Genomic DNA, 17,372 nt, shown 5'->3' with positions numbered 1-17,372 from the left:
TATCATAAATTTAATCATATATGGAAAAAATGGGATTTTTTTTAACAAAATGGGCTAATATTTTGTTCATAAAATGTCAAAAAAATTGCCAATTGGCAACATTTTTCCCCTTAAAATTTCCCTCCTCTCCTCTCCTCTCTCTCTCTCTCCCCTCCCTCGCTCTCTCCTCTCTCCCTTACTCCCTCACTCTCACTTTTACTCTCCCCCATCACTCCCTCTCTCTCCACCTCTCTCTCTCTATCACTGTCTTCTTCCCTCTCTCTCCCCCGTTTAGCTCCATCTCTACCTCCCTCTTTCTCTCGCTCTCTCTCTCTACCCCCCACCTTCACTCTCTCCCTCTATCACCCACCTCAATATCTGTCTCTATCTCCCTCCCAGTCTCATTCTCTCTCATTCTCCCCCTCACTCCCTCTCTCTCTCTCTCTCTTCCCTCCTCCCTCCCCCTACCACTATTTCTCTATCCCCTCCCTCCTTCATAACAACCCTCTTATAACTCTCTCTATGTGCTCCCTCCTTCATAACAACCCTCTTATAACTTTCTCTATCTCTCTCCCTTCATCCTTCTCTCTCTCTATCACTCCCCCCCTATTATTCTCTTCCCCACATCATTTCTATACATGTAACTCTTCCTAATCTCCCTCTCTTTCTCTCCCCCCACTCCCTCTCTCTCTCAACCTCCCTCCCTCTCTTTCTCTCTCTTTACCCCTTCCTCGGTCCATCTTACATAACAATCCCCCTCCAACTTTGTCTCTCTATTTCACCCTATGTATTTAACAACTCTCTATCGCCCACCTCCCAACTCTCCCTCTATATCTTCCTTCTCCACCCTCATTCCCTATCTCTCTCACTTTTCAACGCACATTCTCTCTCTCTCTCCCCCTCTTTTGCCTTTATCCCTCCCTTTCTCCTCCTCCCTTGCCCCCTAACCCCACCTTAATCAGTTCCCATGTGTTAAAGTTCATAGTAGTAGGAATTCCATGTGTTCCTAATGGAAAAACACACACACATTCATCCACTAAGAATGCATGCATGTTTTTAGTAGCAAGAACATGTGTGCATTCCTACCATAGGAATCCATGCACATTTTTAGCAGCAAGAACATGCGCACATTTTTGCTTCTATGACCACGTGTGCATTTTTAGAGGTAGGAACGCATGCATGTTCTTACCACTAGGAACATGTGTGTTTTTAATGAAAAGAATGCATACACATTCCTGATGCAAGGAATGCATGCACATGTTTATCACCAGGAATGTGCACATGTTTATTTATTTATTTATTTTTTAATTTATTTAATGGGAAGCTTACGTGCACAATGAGTTGGTTGCTTCAGATAATAGGTCCAGGGTAAAAAAACCTGGTGGTACGTGAGTTTTATCTTTGTATTGGTTATTAGAGGTGTATGGCGAAAATTTGCAAAATTCTAATATTTCATAACTCAATCTTCATCATACTCTTTCGGTGGTCATCACCCTTTGGAAACTACTCTATCCTCACCACACCTTAGATATACAATCTCCTTTTGTAACGATTCTTAGCTAGTTTCACTTGATTTATTCTCAATTTGTGTTGGTTGGTTCTAAGCCTTCTCACGAGTACATTCTCTTTCTTTTTATATGGCCTTTTTCACCTTTAGTTCAGGCTTTCCGAAGATCTTTCTGTCATTTGTCCTTTGTTATCGTTGTTGTGTCTTCTTTCTCTCCCTCGACAACCACTTTTTCCCTGTCATGGTTCCCTCAATAGTGCCCATGCCCAGCCTTGAGCCCATATCTCAACTGATTAATTCCATGAACACATCCCCTTGGAAATTCAACATGAAATCAATGACATTGAGAAAGAAGCCGTAGAGGAATGGGAGAATGTTTTTTATTTAAAGGGATTTAGTCTCAAAGTGGGTCCTTGATTTTGGGACTTCTTGAAGCCACCAAATTCATTACCTACACATCATTGACCTCTATTAGCACATTGAGGATCTCCTAGGAAAAAAATTGTTTGGGTGCAATGAGAGCAAGGATGACATTATCCTCTGCATGGAGGAATTTCACCTAGTTTACCAGTGTATGGATCATGGGCGCATGGAGGCTGCCATTTCACGATGAGACGCACCACCACTAGGCAATCTTGAGTGCCATGCACCTGCCAACCTGCCTTAGCATCGTTACTAGGTATGCTGTTGATAGTAGCTATATTTTATTTCTTTCAGTTATAGAGACTATGTATCTGCATTTTTTAGTTGTTGTTCTATCAATGGTTGCTATGCCAGAATTCTTTATTGGGGACAATTGTTAGGCTAGTTTTGAATATTGTTACTAGTCTAACTCCCATCTATTGTCTATAGCCTAGTTTCTTGTTAGGAAGACCAAACCAATTTGGTATTTTGATCCATTATATGCGATATAAATATTTCTCATGTTAATATAGAATTCTGAGAATGCAAAAGAAAAGAATGGTTCATAAGGTACAATACTTACTAAGGTTTTGTAAATGGGGTAGAAAGCTACATTGGCTTGACCATGGATAAAATATCTATGGTTAAGAGCACTTGAGTCAAATGAGTCTTGGGATGGGTGACCTTTCTTGAAAGTCTTCGTTACCAAGTGCAAGTTTTAAAGGTGATGATTTTTGTTTTGGGATCCATTTAATTGGTTTCAATTCTACATCTCCACCCTTTTGAATATCACCAGATGAGTAAGTGTTAAGTGGACTATCTAAAGTCAAGAAAAAATGGTCATCAATCATTAGGGGAATTTTGAGGTCTACAATGGGCCTCCTAAGAAAAATGTACAACCAAAATATACTTTATAAGAACTAATATGATTTAAGATGATGACTTCAACCATGGGGATGATTCACCATTTTTGGAGTAAAAAAATAAAAATATTAAAAAATAATAAAATAATAAAACTATTTTTTCAACTTGTATTTTCAACTTATCTCCCTAAGGTTTTACTCAAATTTCGAGCGGAGTACTCGTTGGATGAAAAATTACACGAAAAATGAGAAATACATGAAAAAAAGTGATTGCAATCACATTTTCATGTATTTTTCATTTTTCGTATAGCACGGTCCATCGAAAGTATGCTACATGGGTGCTCCTTGGATGAATAATCAAATTTTGCATCCATCGAGTGTTCTTGTTCAAAATTCGAGTAAACTCATAGGGAGATAAGTTGAAAATACAAGTTGAAAAAACAGTTTTTCCTTTTTTCCCTCTAAAATTTGATGATATAATCTAATCATACTTTATTATTACCACTGTTATTTTATAATTTCCTTAGGAGGCCCATTTTAGACCTCAAAACTCCCCTAATGAAAATTGATGCTCATGGGATGTGGTCATATAGACGAATGACTTTCAATATGCTGATAATCTACAAAAAAAAAAAATGACATTACACACTATTACACTGCAAAAACCCTTTACATTTTGAAATAAAGAATATGGATTTTTGATTGAGTAGTTTACCAGAGACAATATTCATTGAGATTTTGTAAATAAAATAACAAACTAAATAAATTTAATTATGCAAAAAAACCTTTATAACTAAACATACTTAAGTTAAAGAAGTTTTGGGATAGATAACCTTATAAAAGATATACCCATTCCAAAATGCACTTCCAAAGCTGACAAATAATATTACATGATTAATCTTATTGATATTAATCCCACTTTTCCAGCTTTACAAACATCTTTTAATGTAATGATTGATAAATATATAATTTAGGCACATTAGCTATGAGTAAATGATATTAATAAAATATAGCCACAAATAAATAATTTAACTATACAATTAAAAAGGAAAAAAAATTGTGGGGTTGCATTATCTTGTTTTTAACAAATTGTTCTTCTATCCGACTTCAACCTAAACACACCTTAATATTAAAAAAAAAAAAAAAACCTTGTGAAACATATTAAAAAAGAGAGATAAATTATATGATTATTTTAAAGGAAGTTGTACTCTTTATTTCTCTAATCTTATTAGTGTAAAATGAATGACACCAAACAAGTCTCAATACTTGCATAGTACTTGCCTCTTATGCAAAATTATTTGACAACCAAAGACATTGATGACTCTCTCTCTCTCTCTCTCTCTCTCTATATATATATATATATATTTTCATATATATATATATATATATATATATATATATATATATATATTTCTATAATTTAATAAAATCCATTCATTGCTTTATTATTTGGAAGTGAATAAAATTTTAAAAAGTATTTTAAATACTAATTATATATATATATATATATATATATATATCTTAAATTAGTATTTAAAATACTTTTTAAAATTTTATTCACTTCCAAATAATAAAGCAATGAATGGATTTTATTAAATTATAGAAATATATAAAGTTCATAGTTATTAACATTTTAATATGTGAGAGTTTTAACATATTTTGAAATTCCTTTGCAACTAGTAGATATATGGTGAAAATACATATACATATAATTAGGAATTTCCTTTACCACAAAATGCCATGTGGATAGTTGCGCACCATTTTTTATGCAAATACTTGCTTAAATTATGGTGAGAAACTATCCACATGACATTGTTACATAAAAATTGGTGGGCAACTATCCACATAACATTATGTTAGGGCAAAATTATAAAACCTGGCAAATATATATATATATATTAGTTTTTAATATATTTGTATATCTCATAATTTAATTTACAACATTTTGAAAAATTATTATTTTTTTATTTTTAGAATATTCAATTTAATATTTATTTTTTCAAAATTTGAACGAATTTCATAAAATCCATTTAATTTATTTATAACTATTTAAAAATCAATTTTTAACCGAAATAAAAAACAACATAATTTTAGTCCAAATAATAACAATATAACTTCCCTTCCACAAATATAAATATTATAAATTTTAATATTCTTCTCACTTTGGTTATGAAAGAAATTGAAATATGATGGTAAGCCTTAACCTTATCACACAAAAAAATTTGAAGGTTAACATAGTAACAATTGTCCACACTTAATCAAACACCAACTCTACTGGTAGAGATATTTTCACAGTTTGACCTCCTTTCATACGAAGTTGATATTGTTTGAGTACTCTATCCATACTCATTTTTACATGTATCGCTCAGAAGTCAAATCCAGATTTTTGTGTATGGTGCTCTAGCTGCCTGCTAATTTAGGTCAGGAGTGAGGAGGATGCACGATATTTTGCAGGAGCCCACAAGCACAGACGACCCGCAGAGCTGTGAAAATCCAACCTTGAGCCGTAAGCTTAACATTGTAAATGGAAGTTGTTGAGGAAGTCGCAGAAACTAAAGCTGAATTGCAGTCTGTGGAGTAGAATTTATGAAACTGATCACGAAGAGCATTTCTTTTGTGGTTGATATTTATTTATATCACACCATGCTCACTTGATTTGGATAATCGTGATTTGATAATGAGCCATTTATACGACGTTTGACGTCCTTTCAAACTTGATCACTGATCTCAACCTACTTATCCAACATGAGTTGATCCAAAATGGATCCTAAAACCTCTAAGTCTAAGTCCTCAAAACTATCAGAAAACATTATCACAAGCAAAAACCATGAAGAATGGTGGAAAACCGAGTTCAACGGAGAATGCACCATAGTCGTTGGATCAAACCGATCAACGGTCTAGATCAAATCAGTGGATCGCATTAGAGGGTTCAGCGATATCGCATCAGCGGAGTATATCGGAGGCGACCCTATGGAAATTGTGATCGTGATCTAGCAAGACAACGTGGACCATTGATCGAGTGCGCAAATCAATGACAAAGATTACACATCACATCCTAATATTTCTAAAGGGAGGACTTAACTCGCAGGCCCGAAGACCATGTGATATGTGATTGCGACTTATCGCATCGCACAGAACCAAAGGAAATGGACCGAAGCATAGCAAAGGGTCGATGTGTGATAGCGATAGACAATATGCGATTACGATATATCACATTGGAATATCGCATCACAACATACAAAGGGGTCATGCCATGGACCCGCGACCCTGCGATATGCGATACACTGATATTGGCGATTGGCGATCGACAATCGAGTAGTGCAATGTAAAGGGTTGTTGACATGCGACATGCAATTGCGATCAGGGTGAACCCGAAAGGAATTATAAATGCGGCTCTATAAAATTTGAGTTCCTATACAAAAGTGTTTGTCGGGATTTTTATGTGTATTGGTGTATTTCCGTTATAAAACCGAAATACAAAGGGATTATGACCATAGTTCTTGCGATTTGTGATAGCGATATAACAACGGACCTGATAGGATTATAGGTCAGATTTAATATCATTTGAAGTCTGGCTTGGCGGAAATTCTCACTGTTTGGGTGTATTTATCTGTATAAACAGAGAAACGTATTCCTGGGGATTTCACCCGCGCCGGTGGTCCTTTCTGTTTAAAAACAGGTGGTCACCATACCTTAGAGCGTTTAGCAATGATTGTTAAATGCTCAAGAAGGAGATGATGAGATAGCGGCCGGGAACCAGAGAGCCCGAAGAGTGAAGGCGAACAGACAAGGCCGAGAGGCTTAAAAGCCATTCAATTGCAACACAGAAGAGAGCATGGACAAATAGAGAAGAGAGCAAGAGAAAGCAGAAGATAGAGAGCAAGAGGGAGAGTCTGTGCACTCTTTTAGACTCGAGGATTTCGAGTAAATCCCTATTGTTTTGTCACTGTTGTGTTGAGACTCTGTTTGAGCTCACACTTGTAATATTTTGCTCTTAAAGCCATAATATAGAGGTCGACATTGAAAGCTGGACTAGGGGACATAGCCAGGAAGTCTGGTGAACTCCTTGATTATTTGCTGTGTTTATGTGAGTGTTTATTATGTTTTATAACTGTTCATTGTCTATATTATTCGCAATCTTTTTAATTCATTGCACTAAATAATATAGGCATTCCTGCACATGAGTCTGTAATACCTTAATATTAATTTAAGATCTCATTTTCAGATGAAGTGGTATTAGAGCTCAAGGATTTGTTAAGGTTAGACAAGCTTGTGTTGGATTTTGAATGCTAACTAGATTAAATCTCAGACTAGGAGAAGGAGAACTAGTTGAGGCCAATCCAGAGATTGGAAGAGTCTATTCTCAAAGGAAAATGGTAGAAGAAGCTCCACTAGGATCAGAATCTCAGTTCATGGACAGTTTTATGGCCATGCAAGGCATGGTGGAAGAGATGTATCTAGAGTTTAAGAAGGGTCGAGGTGAAAGCACTTTAAAACCCAAACCAAACAAAGGAGCAGAGGAACCTTTTCTAATTGCCCCTCCAGAAGGCAAAGTAAAAGGAGAAATTCCTTCTCCACCATCTCCTCCATCATCGCCTTCATCATCCTCATCATCTTCTTCGCATAAAACTAGCCCTGATAAGAAAAAGAAGAAAACTTCTTTGGTTAAATTAGATGTGAAGTTTGATTTGCCAATTTATGATGGAGAACTTAATGCAGAAAAGTTAGATAATTGAATAAGGCAAATTGATGTATATTGCAGGGTGTAGAACATTGATTCAGAAAGGAGAAAGATTCAGCTGGCTAGCCTTCAACTTGGAGGAACTGAACTAGTATGGTGGGAAGGAAAGACACAAGATGATCTACAAAAAGATGGTAAAATCATTTATACCTGGAATGAATTTGTTTCTGCTATCAAAAAGCAATTCTATCCTTTAGCTTACATGCAGTAGGCAATGATGAGTTGGCAAACTCTCTATCAGTTGAAGGGTCAAAGTGTAAAAAGTTATACTCAGGAATTCAGAAAGAGAGCTTTAACTCTAGGTATATCCTTGGACTCACCTAAGACTTTATTGAAGTATATAGGTGGTATGCATGGTTATTTAAAGCATACTCTACTCATGTTTAATCCCACTAGCTTAGATGATGTATCAGTTCAAGCGGCACATTTAGAGGCTAGAGGTAAGAATGTAAACCCAGAGGTTGGGGGATCATCTAAATATTCTGTAGCATAAAAACTATGGCTGAAGCAAGAAAACTGATAGCTTGTAGATTTTAATATAAAAATACACGCAGGTATTTAATAATGTAATTTAATATTATATATAAATGTATAAGATGATTTGAATGTACAATGAGGACCCTGCTTTTATACCTTAGCAGGTGACCTTTTGTGAATGGGCATGTCTTTTAGACATGCCTTTTCACTTAATTTAATGACTATTTAACCTAAATAATATTTAATTTAATATTAATATTTATTTTATTTATCTAATTGTTATGAATTATATTCATAACATAGCCTCTCCCTTCGGAAGCTTTGTCCTCAAAGCTATATTACTGGGGGTTTTCTTCATTTAGTGTCTATTGTCTCGTCATTTATTCGTCATGTAGCTTATCAGTGCTATTTCCTTGTATATATATATTTCCCTTCTTCTTTTTTTAAAGTCTAATAATATATATATATATATATATATATATATATATATATATATATATATATATATATATATATATATATATATATATATATATAGATATATATATATATATATAAACTATATATATATTTTTTATTTGTATAATTCTATAATATATATATATATAGATATAGATATAACTTCAATTCTTTTCTTCCTTTTTTAATAACTCAAGTAATTTTTTTTTCTCTCTCTTATATATATATACATTATAAGGTTATAATATATATGTTATAATTAATATGTAATTATATAATTTATATATCAAATTTTATAACCCGGTACTCACCCAACCGATGTTGTTCAACGGTCACGCTACATCGTTGACCTTGATCTTGCACAAAAGCATGTACTTGAAACTAAATACTGCACGCGAATCCTCGAAAGCATTAAAAGCCTCAAATGCCTCAAAGAAGTAGCTGAAACCCGTTTTATATTCCTTCTCCTTGGCATGAAGAATACCACTCTGAAGATTAATAGTCCCTTGTTGAGCAGGTGGAACGTATAAGGGGCGTAAAAATGTCAGGAGACTCCTCAGCTCTTCCCCACTCTTCTCCTACGTGAGAAGATCAGAAAGGTTGGAAATCACCTGCTCCTTGACCCGGATAGCTTCAGAGGATGAAGAAGGGTTTTCAATTATCTGACAAAGGATAGAAATTGACTTCGTAGGGTCGATATCCTTAATGTCCAATGCATGACTAAGAGACTCCGTTGTTGCAACACTAGTGGCAATTAACACATTATAGACATTGCTTTTAAAGTCGGAAATTATAGACTCCCGATCTATCTGGTGCTTGGCCCCATGAAGAGAAAGACATGGATAGCCATGTTTAAGCAATTCCTTGAACAGAATGTCACATTTTTCCTGTGAATGTACAAAGACTAAAATTTTTCCCTTTACATACCACTCACCAAGAAGCTCCAAAAGTCTCAAGAATATTTCACCTTCGGGGTGAACCTCTATAGATTGCGTTATATCCTTATTAACAACACTACGTCCACCAACTTGAATTTCCACTGGCTTATTCAATACTTTGGGAGCAAGAACCTCTACCTACCTAGGAAATGTGGTAGAGAAGAGCACAATTTGTCTGTCTGGTCTGGTACCTTGAACAATTCTAGTTATTTGACGCTCAAAACCAATATCAAACATCCTATCAGCCTCATCCATAACAAGGTAGGTGACTCTGCGAAGATTTGATATCTTACCACCACTTGTACATAAGATATCAATCATTCTACCAGGTGTGCATACCACAATTTTAGTACCTTTCTTCAAATCACTAATTTGTTGTGCTACTCCTGAACCTCCATAGGCAGGTATGCAATTCAATCCTAAAATCTTAGCAAATTTCTTGATATCAGAGTGAATCTGTTGAACAAGCTCTCTCGTGGGAGCCATAATCAAACCAATTGGTCCATCACCTGTAGCAAGAGGAGGTTGATCTTTAATATGCCTTAGCATAGGTAAAACAAATGCAAGAGCCTTACTCGAACCTATTTTTGCTACACCGATACAGTCTCTTCCACTCATGATCACAGGAAGGGCCTGAGCTTGAATAGACATAGGCTTCTCGAAGCCTAATTTTTTGATGACTTCGAGGACATTACGAGTCAATCTAGTCTGGTTCCATGTCTTGACAGGTTTCGGTATGTCTTTTCCATGAATCTTCAACTCAAGATGCTTTCTGTAAAGTGCAACTTCCTCTGATGTCATCAGAGATATTTCTCTTACTTCCCGGTAAAAGTCTTTCTTGAAAGGAGCATACTGCACCTTGGAGTGGTCCACAATAGATAGTTTCTCAACTTTAGTTTTCTTCACTCTCTTCATGAACTCGTCATCATTTTCATCATCCACTTGATCTTCATTGAAGTCTTCATCTTCTTCGTTATCCATATCAGACCCCTCACCTGGTATAATTCTCCCGAGAGTGTTTTTGAAAGTCCTCTTTCCTTTGGAGCCTACACCTTTGGCTTCATTCTCAATTTCATTACTAGGCATGGAATTTTCTGTTGTGCTATTCAAATTTTCCATGTCATATGCAACCAAAGTATTCATGAATGCATCCAGAGGATCAATTTCATCTTCAACATTGGCATCAGATTTATCAATCTTCACGGCCTCTCCATTCTGTATATTTTTCATCCTCCAAATCAACCATTACAACATTTCCATTTTCAAACCCAAGAACATCTCCATGTGCTTTCTTAACAGCAAATACATCATCATCATTAGATTCTTCACCTTCAAGGGTCCATGTTTTTCCAGCTTTAGCCTCCGGTTCACCCTTATCCTCCCCTCTCTTTTATTATCGATTTCTGCACAGGTCTCCTTAAAACATGTTGTAGCTTCAGCACATGATTTTTCTAAATGCCGTACTCCTTGAATTTTATTAGAATTCTCCATGGATTCAAAACATGAATGCAATGATATATTGTGCGGCCAACTACGTTCAAAGGTCCACATGATTATATCGTGTGCCATGGCTCTGATACCACTGTAGCATAAAAACTATGGTTGGAGCAAGAAAACCGATAGCTTGTAGATTTTAATATAAAAATACACACAGGTATTTAATATAATAATTTATTAATATATATAAAATGTATAAGATGATTTGAATGTACAATGAGGACCCTGCTTTTATACCTCAGCAGGTGACCTTTTGTGAATGGGCATGTCTTTTAGACATGCCTTTTCACTTAACTTAATGACTATTTAACCTAAATAATATTTAATTATTTAATATTAATATTTATTTTATTTATCTAATTGTTATGAATTATATTCATAACATATTCTGTAAGCAAGAGTAAGGAAAAGAAGAAACTGAAATGGAAGGAGAGGAAAGCAAACACTGTAAATAAGGATAAACCTTCATGCACTGATTGCAAGAAATAAGGACACGATGAGGCACATTGCTGGTTTTTGCATCCAGAACGGAGACCTAAGAAGTTCGGTGGAAAGAAGAAAAAGAATGTTGCTGCTAGTCAACAGGACTTGGGATCCGATTCAGGCGATGAAACAACAGTTACAATCACATGTATTAAAGGTAAATATTTTGAAGCATCTACAAGTAATTCTACACAATCTATTGATAATGAAAGTAATGAGAGAGAAAGAAATGAGCTTTTTTGTATTAGAGTAATTTCCAAGCACAATAAGATTGATACTTTGTTTGATAGTGGATCACAAGTAAATTTGATTTTTGAAACAATTGTAAAGAAGTTGGGATTATAAACAAAGCCTCATGAGAAGCCATATTCATTAGGTTGGGTGTGTGATAAAACAAAGCTACAAGTAATGAGACAATGTAAACTTTGGTTTTCTATTGGATCAACATTTGTAGATGAGATTGAGTTAGATATAGTTCCATTGGATATATGTGGTATTGTTTTAGGAAGTCCATACTTGTATGATAGGAAAGCTATTTTCTATAGAGCTGAAAATAAGTATCAACTCACTAAAGATGGAATGGAATATATTGTAAGAGCTCATAAACTAAAAGGTAACTATTCTCTCATAAACTCAAGATAGATGAAAAGAATTGTGAATTCAAGTAAGAAATTTTTACCAATGGTTGTAAAGGAAAAGGACCCTAATAAAACCAATGTATTTGAAGGCTATGATTCTAAACAGAAAGCTGATTTAGTTAAATTTGTTTCAGAGTATGATGTTCTATTTCAAGAACCAAAAGGTGTGCCACCCGAGCGAGAAATAGTACATGATATTTATTTGCAGCAAGATGCTCCATTACCTAAGATTGGAATGTATAGGTTGTCAGCTTTAGAGAATGCAAAGGTAAAGAAACAGGTATAAGAGTTGCTCGATAAAGGGTTTATACGACCAAGCACATCACCATGTGGATCTCCAATCGTGCTGGTGAGAAAGAAAGATGGTTCGTGGAGAATGTGCATTGATTATAGAGCACTAAATAAAATAACGATCAAGAATCGTTATCCTCTTCCTCGTATTGATGATTTATTAAATCAATTGAAAGAAGCAGTTTACTTTTCTAAGTTAAACTTGCGAAGTGGTTATCATCAGGTCAAAGTTGCAGAACAAGATGCATGGAAGACTGCCCAAGACAAAGCAAGGGCTTTTTGAATGGTTGGTTATGCCTTTTGGCTTAACTAATGTTCCTGCTACATTTATGAGAGTTATGAATGATGTACTCAGACCTTTTATTGATGACTTTGTAATTGTTTATTTAGATGACATTCTTGTTTTTAGTAAGACATGGGAAGACCATGTGAAGCATATAAAGCATACTTTAGATGTTGTAAAAAGATAAAATCTTTATGTAAAACTGTCAAAATGTGAATTTGGTAGAACATCTTTAAATTATTTGGGTCATATTGTGGGGGGATGGTGAATTGAAGATAGATCCGTCTAAGGTTGAAGTCATTGTGAACTAGCCTAAACCAAAATATGCTACAGAGGTTAGGAGTTTTCTAGGGGAAGCACAATACTAGAGAAAGTTTATTGCTAACTTTTCTTTGATTGCAGCTCCATTACATGCTTTAACATGATTGAAATAGGTGTTTAAGTGGGGAGGCAAACAATAGAAAGCCTTCGACACCTTAAAAGAGAAAATTAGTACAACACCAGTACTAGCATTGCCAGATCTTCAACATCCATTTGAGATTGAGACAGATGCCAGTGACTATGCCATGGGAGCAGTGTTGATGAAACACGAAAACCCATATGCTATCATTCTGATACATTTACTTCTGCAGTAGTTAATTATCCCACATATGATAGAGAATTGTATGCATTAGTATAATGTTTGAAAAAGTGGAAACATTACCTAATGGGTAAAGAAACAATCATACATACAGATCATCAACCACTTCAATATCTTCACTCACAAACGAAATTGCATCAATCAAGACATTATAGGTGGATGGGTTTTCTACAGCAATTTCATCTTGTCATTACATATAAGAAGGGCATACACAATAAGGTTGTAGACATTTTATCAAGACCAATCATAAATGCATCTACTATACTTAAGCATAACTCAATAATGCATGAAAGTTACATTGAAAAATATGCTCAAGATGTAGATTTTAAAGATGTATATGCAACTTTAAGTCATGGCAAACAGGTAGAAGAATTGGATTATTATGTGAAGGAACAACTCTTATATCATTTGGGAAAGTTATGCATTCCACAAACTGAAAGATTTAACATAATCCGAGAAGCACACGTTATCCCATATCAGGTCATTTTGCTATAAGTAAAACAATTGCACAATTGTAAAGGTTTTGTTATTGGCCAAGAATGCATGAGACAATTTCTAGATATATCAAAGGGTGTACTATGTGTGGTATAAGCAAACCAAGTAATAGAAAATTAGTCTTGTACACTCCACTTCCAATTCCTTCTCTTCCTTGGGAAAGTGTTACCATGGATTTTGTTAGGGGATTGCCAAAATCTAGGAGAGGTCATGATTATTTGTATGTTGTTGTGGATAGGTTCAGTAAAATGTGTATTTTGATACCTTGTGACAAGCAGGTTACAACTGAACAAACATCAAAGTTGTTCGTTCAGAATGTATGGGTTCATTTTGGTTTAACTACTTCTATTATATCTTATCGAGATTCTCGATTTATTGGGAAGTTTTGGTCAAATATATGGGAGTTGATGGAAACTAGGTTCAAGAAGAGCATAACACTTCATCCAAAAATAGATGGTCAGACATAAGTGGTCAACATGACAGTGATCCAGTTGCTCAAAGGCTATTGCAGCAAGCATCCCAAGCTTTAGGATGAGCATTTGTGTTATGTACAACATGCTTACAACTGTGCCAAGCACTCTTCTACTCAAGGATCTCCTTTTGAGACTTGTTTTGGTTTTATACCAAAGTCTCCCTTGGATTTTGTCTTTGGTAAAGACATAGCAGTTGATGGACACAGTGACATGGAAAAAGAAACCAAGTTCATTGAAAAAATCCAAGAAATTCAACAGGCAGTACAGGAACAACTGGAAAGAAGTAAAGCCAAGTACAAGGCAAGACATGACAAGCATCAGGTTGAGTATAGTTTTCAATTTGGTGATCAAGTCTAGCTGTACATCAACAGAGAAAAAATGCAAGGTGAAGGTAAGAAGCTAAAACCAATAACATATGGACCTTTCAAGATACTTGATAAAATTGGTGAAAATGCTTTTCACCTTGATTTTCCAGCTTATATGCATATCTATTCAATCATTAATGCAGAAAACTTGAGATTGTATGAACCTTCATTGATTGAAGATCCTGAAGAGCAAAGTCAGTTGCCTTCTATTAGGGATTTGTTGCCTGAGTATCTCAATGAGTTACAGGAGGACACAGTTCTGGACAGGAAGGTAAGAACTACACGTCAAGGGGATGTTGAGTACTTGAGAGTGGGACTCAAAGTTTCAAATCCAAGTAGAGCTCGATGGATAGAAGTTAAACAAGTGAGGGAGTTGTATCCTCACTTGCTCGATGCTTAAAAACCAACTTTTGGTGGTCCAAAAGATTTTTAGTGGGAAGGCGTGATCCAAAATGGATCCTAAAACCTCTAATTCTAAGTCCTCAAAACTATCAGAAAACATTATTGCAAGCAAAAACCATGAAGAATGGCGGAAAACAGAGTTCAGCAGTGAATGCACCAGAGTCGTTGGATTGGACCGATCAATGGTCCAGATCAAATTAGCGGATTGCATCGGAGGGTTCAGCGATATCGCATTGACGGAGTATATCAGAGGTGTCCCTATGGAAATTGCGATTGCGATCCAGTGACACAACATGGACTGTTGATCGAGCGCACAGATCAACGACGGAGATTACACATCGCATCACAATATTTATAAAGGGAGGACTTAACCCGTAGGCCTGAAGACCATGCGATGTGGGATTGTGACTTATCGCATCGCATAGAACCAAAGGGAAAGGACTAAAGCATAGCAAAGGGCCGATGTGCAACCTTCCCTCCCGGGCCCTTTTCCCACTCCTGGAAATGGCCTCCCTACTCCCTGAGCCCAGCGGAACCAGCCTGCTCTTGGACTGATCTAACCTGGGGAGGATGCGTAAGCAGTAAGGCCGCCATCACTGAAACTTGTCCGTGATTCCAGTCATTATATACGTAATTACGCAATCTAATTTGAGGCCCGGTAGGACCCGTTAGGGGGCTCACTATTCATATGGTGAGGGTGAGCCTGCCGAACTCTCGACTATAAGGCCGCCATCGACTCACTCATTCCGATGCCCACCACCCAATAAGCATCAAGGATAGCACACTCGACCACTATTTACCCACCCACCCCAATCCCCGGGCCCGATCGACGATATGCAATTGTGATATATCGCATTGAAACATACAAAGGGGTGATGCCATGGACCCGTGACCTCGCAATATGCAATACACTGATATCGGTGATCGACGATCGAGTAGTGCAATACAAAGGGTCATTGACATGTGACATGCAATTACAATTAGGGCAAACCTGAAAGGAATTATAAATGCGGCTCTATAAAATTTGAGTTCCGATACAAAAGTGTTTGTCGGGCTTTTTCTGTGTATTGGTGTATTTTCGTTATAAAACCAAAATACAAAGGGATTATGACCATATCGCTTGTGACTTGCGATAGCAATATAAAAACGGAACCGATAGGATTATAGGTTGGATTCAATATCATTTGAAGTTTAGCTTGGCGGAAATTCTCACTGTTTGGGTGTATTTCTCTGTGTAAACAGAGAAATGTATTCTCGGGGATGTCATCCGCGCTAGTGGTCCTTTTCGTTTAAAAATAGGTGGCCGCAATACCTTAGAGCATTTAGCAATGATTGTTAAATGATCAATAAGGAGATGAAGGGACAACAGCCGAGAACCAGAGAGCCTGAAGAGGGAATGCAAATAGACAGGGCCGAGAGGCTTAAAAGCCATTCAATGGTAGCATAGAAGAGAGCATGAATAGATAGAGAAGAGAGCAAGAGAAAGAAGAAGACAGAGAGCAAGAGGGAGAGTCTGTGCACTCTTTTCGACTTAAGGATTTTGAGTAAATCCCTGTTGTTTTGTCGCTGTTGTGTTGAGACTCTTTTTGAGCTCACACTTGTAATATTCCGCTCTTAAAGCCATAATATAGAGGTCGACATTGAAAGCTGGACCAGGAGACGTAGCCAGGAATTTTGGTGAACTCCTTAATTATTTTCTGTGTTTATGTGTGTGTTTATTATGTTTTATAACTATTCATTGTCTATATTATTAGCAATATTTTCAATCCATTTCACTAAATAATATAGGCATTCCTGCACATGAGTCTGTAATACCTTAATATTGATTTAAGATCTCATTTTCAGATCATGTGCAGTGTGAGCAGAGTAGTCCAAAATGAGTTGTGTGAGCAGACAGTGTGAGCAGTGTGGTCAACATTAAGAGAAATGAGCAGTGAACAGTGAGTAGTGTGAGAGCAGGGAGCCTTTATGTAGCAGAAGTATCAAGCAACGAGCAAGGAGCAATGATAACCTGAACAATAGGGAGCAGTGCGAAGTAATCTTGGCATTTTATAGACCTACATATTTCTTGAAACAGGTTGGATGAAAAATGCATTCAAACATGACAAAGGAACAAGAAATTTCAGAACATGTGGAGACAAATGATTTAGGACAAGTGAAAATTGTCTCATCCGCCAAAGCTGGGAAGTGGGTTTGGGTCAATGCCAAACAATATCGAGGCATTTTAAAATGAAAATATGGTCTAAAAAGAAAAGTACTCGAGCCCTCTATAAAAAGCACTCAAACAAGTCTCCTCTACAAGCACGTGGCAACAAGAAGTCCAGAGGAAAATACATTGATGATTTTGCCTTATATAGTCCCACATCCACACCTCTCACCTGATCATCTGATCTTTATGTGAAAGAATTGTTAAATGAAAAACAAAGGTTGGAGTGTTTA

The 17,372-nt window shown here is 36.2% G+C and overlaps 1 pseudogene; it reads right to left on the bottom strand.

The window, feature by feature from the left end:
• Window positions 1–8,760: 8,760 nt before the first annotated feature.
• LOC149254046 (DEAD-box ATP-dependent RNA helicase 42-like) lies at window positions 8,761–15,527 on the bottom strand (annotated as a pseudogene).
• Between the last annotated feature and the right edge of the window lie 1,845 nt (window positions 15,528–17,372).

This window comes from Pinus tabuliformis, chromosome 7, assembly GCF_031772625.1.
Source record: "Pinus tabuliformis cultivar Carrire ecotype Pingquan chromosome 7, CPIR1, whole genome shotgun sequence".
Taxonomy (NCBI): Eukaryota; Viridiplantae; Streptophyta; class Pinopsida; order Pinales; family Pinaceae; genus Pinus; species Pinus tabuliformis.
Note: the sequence above shows the minus strand (reverse complement) of the source record. Positions and strands in the feature narration are given on the sequence as shown.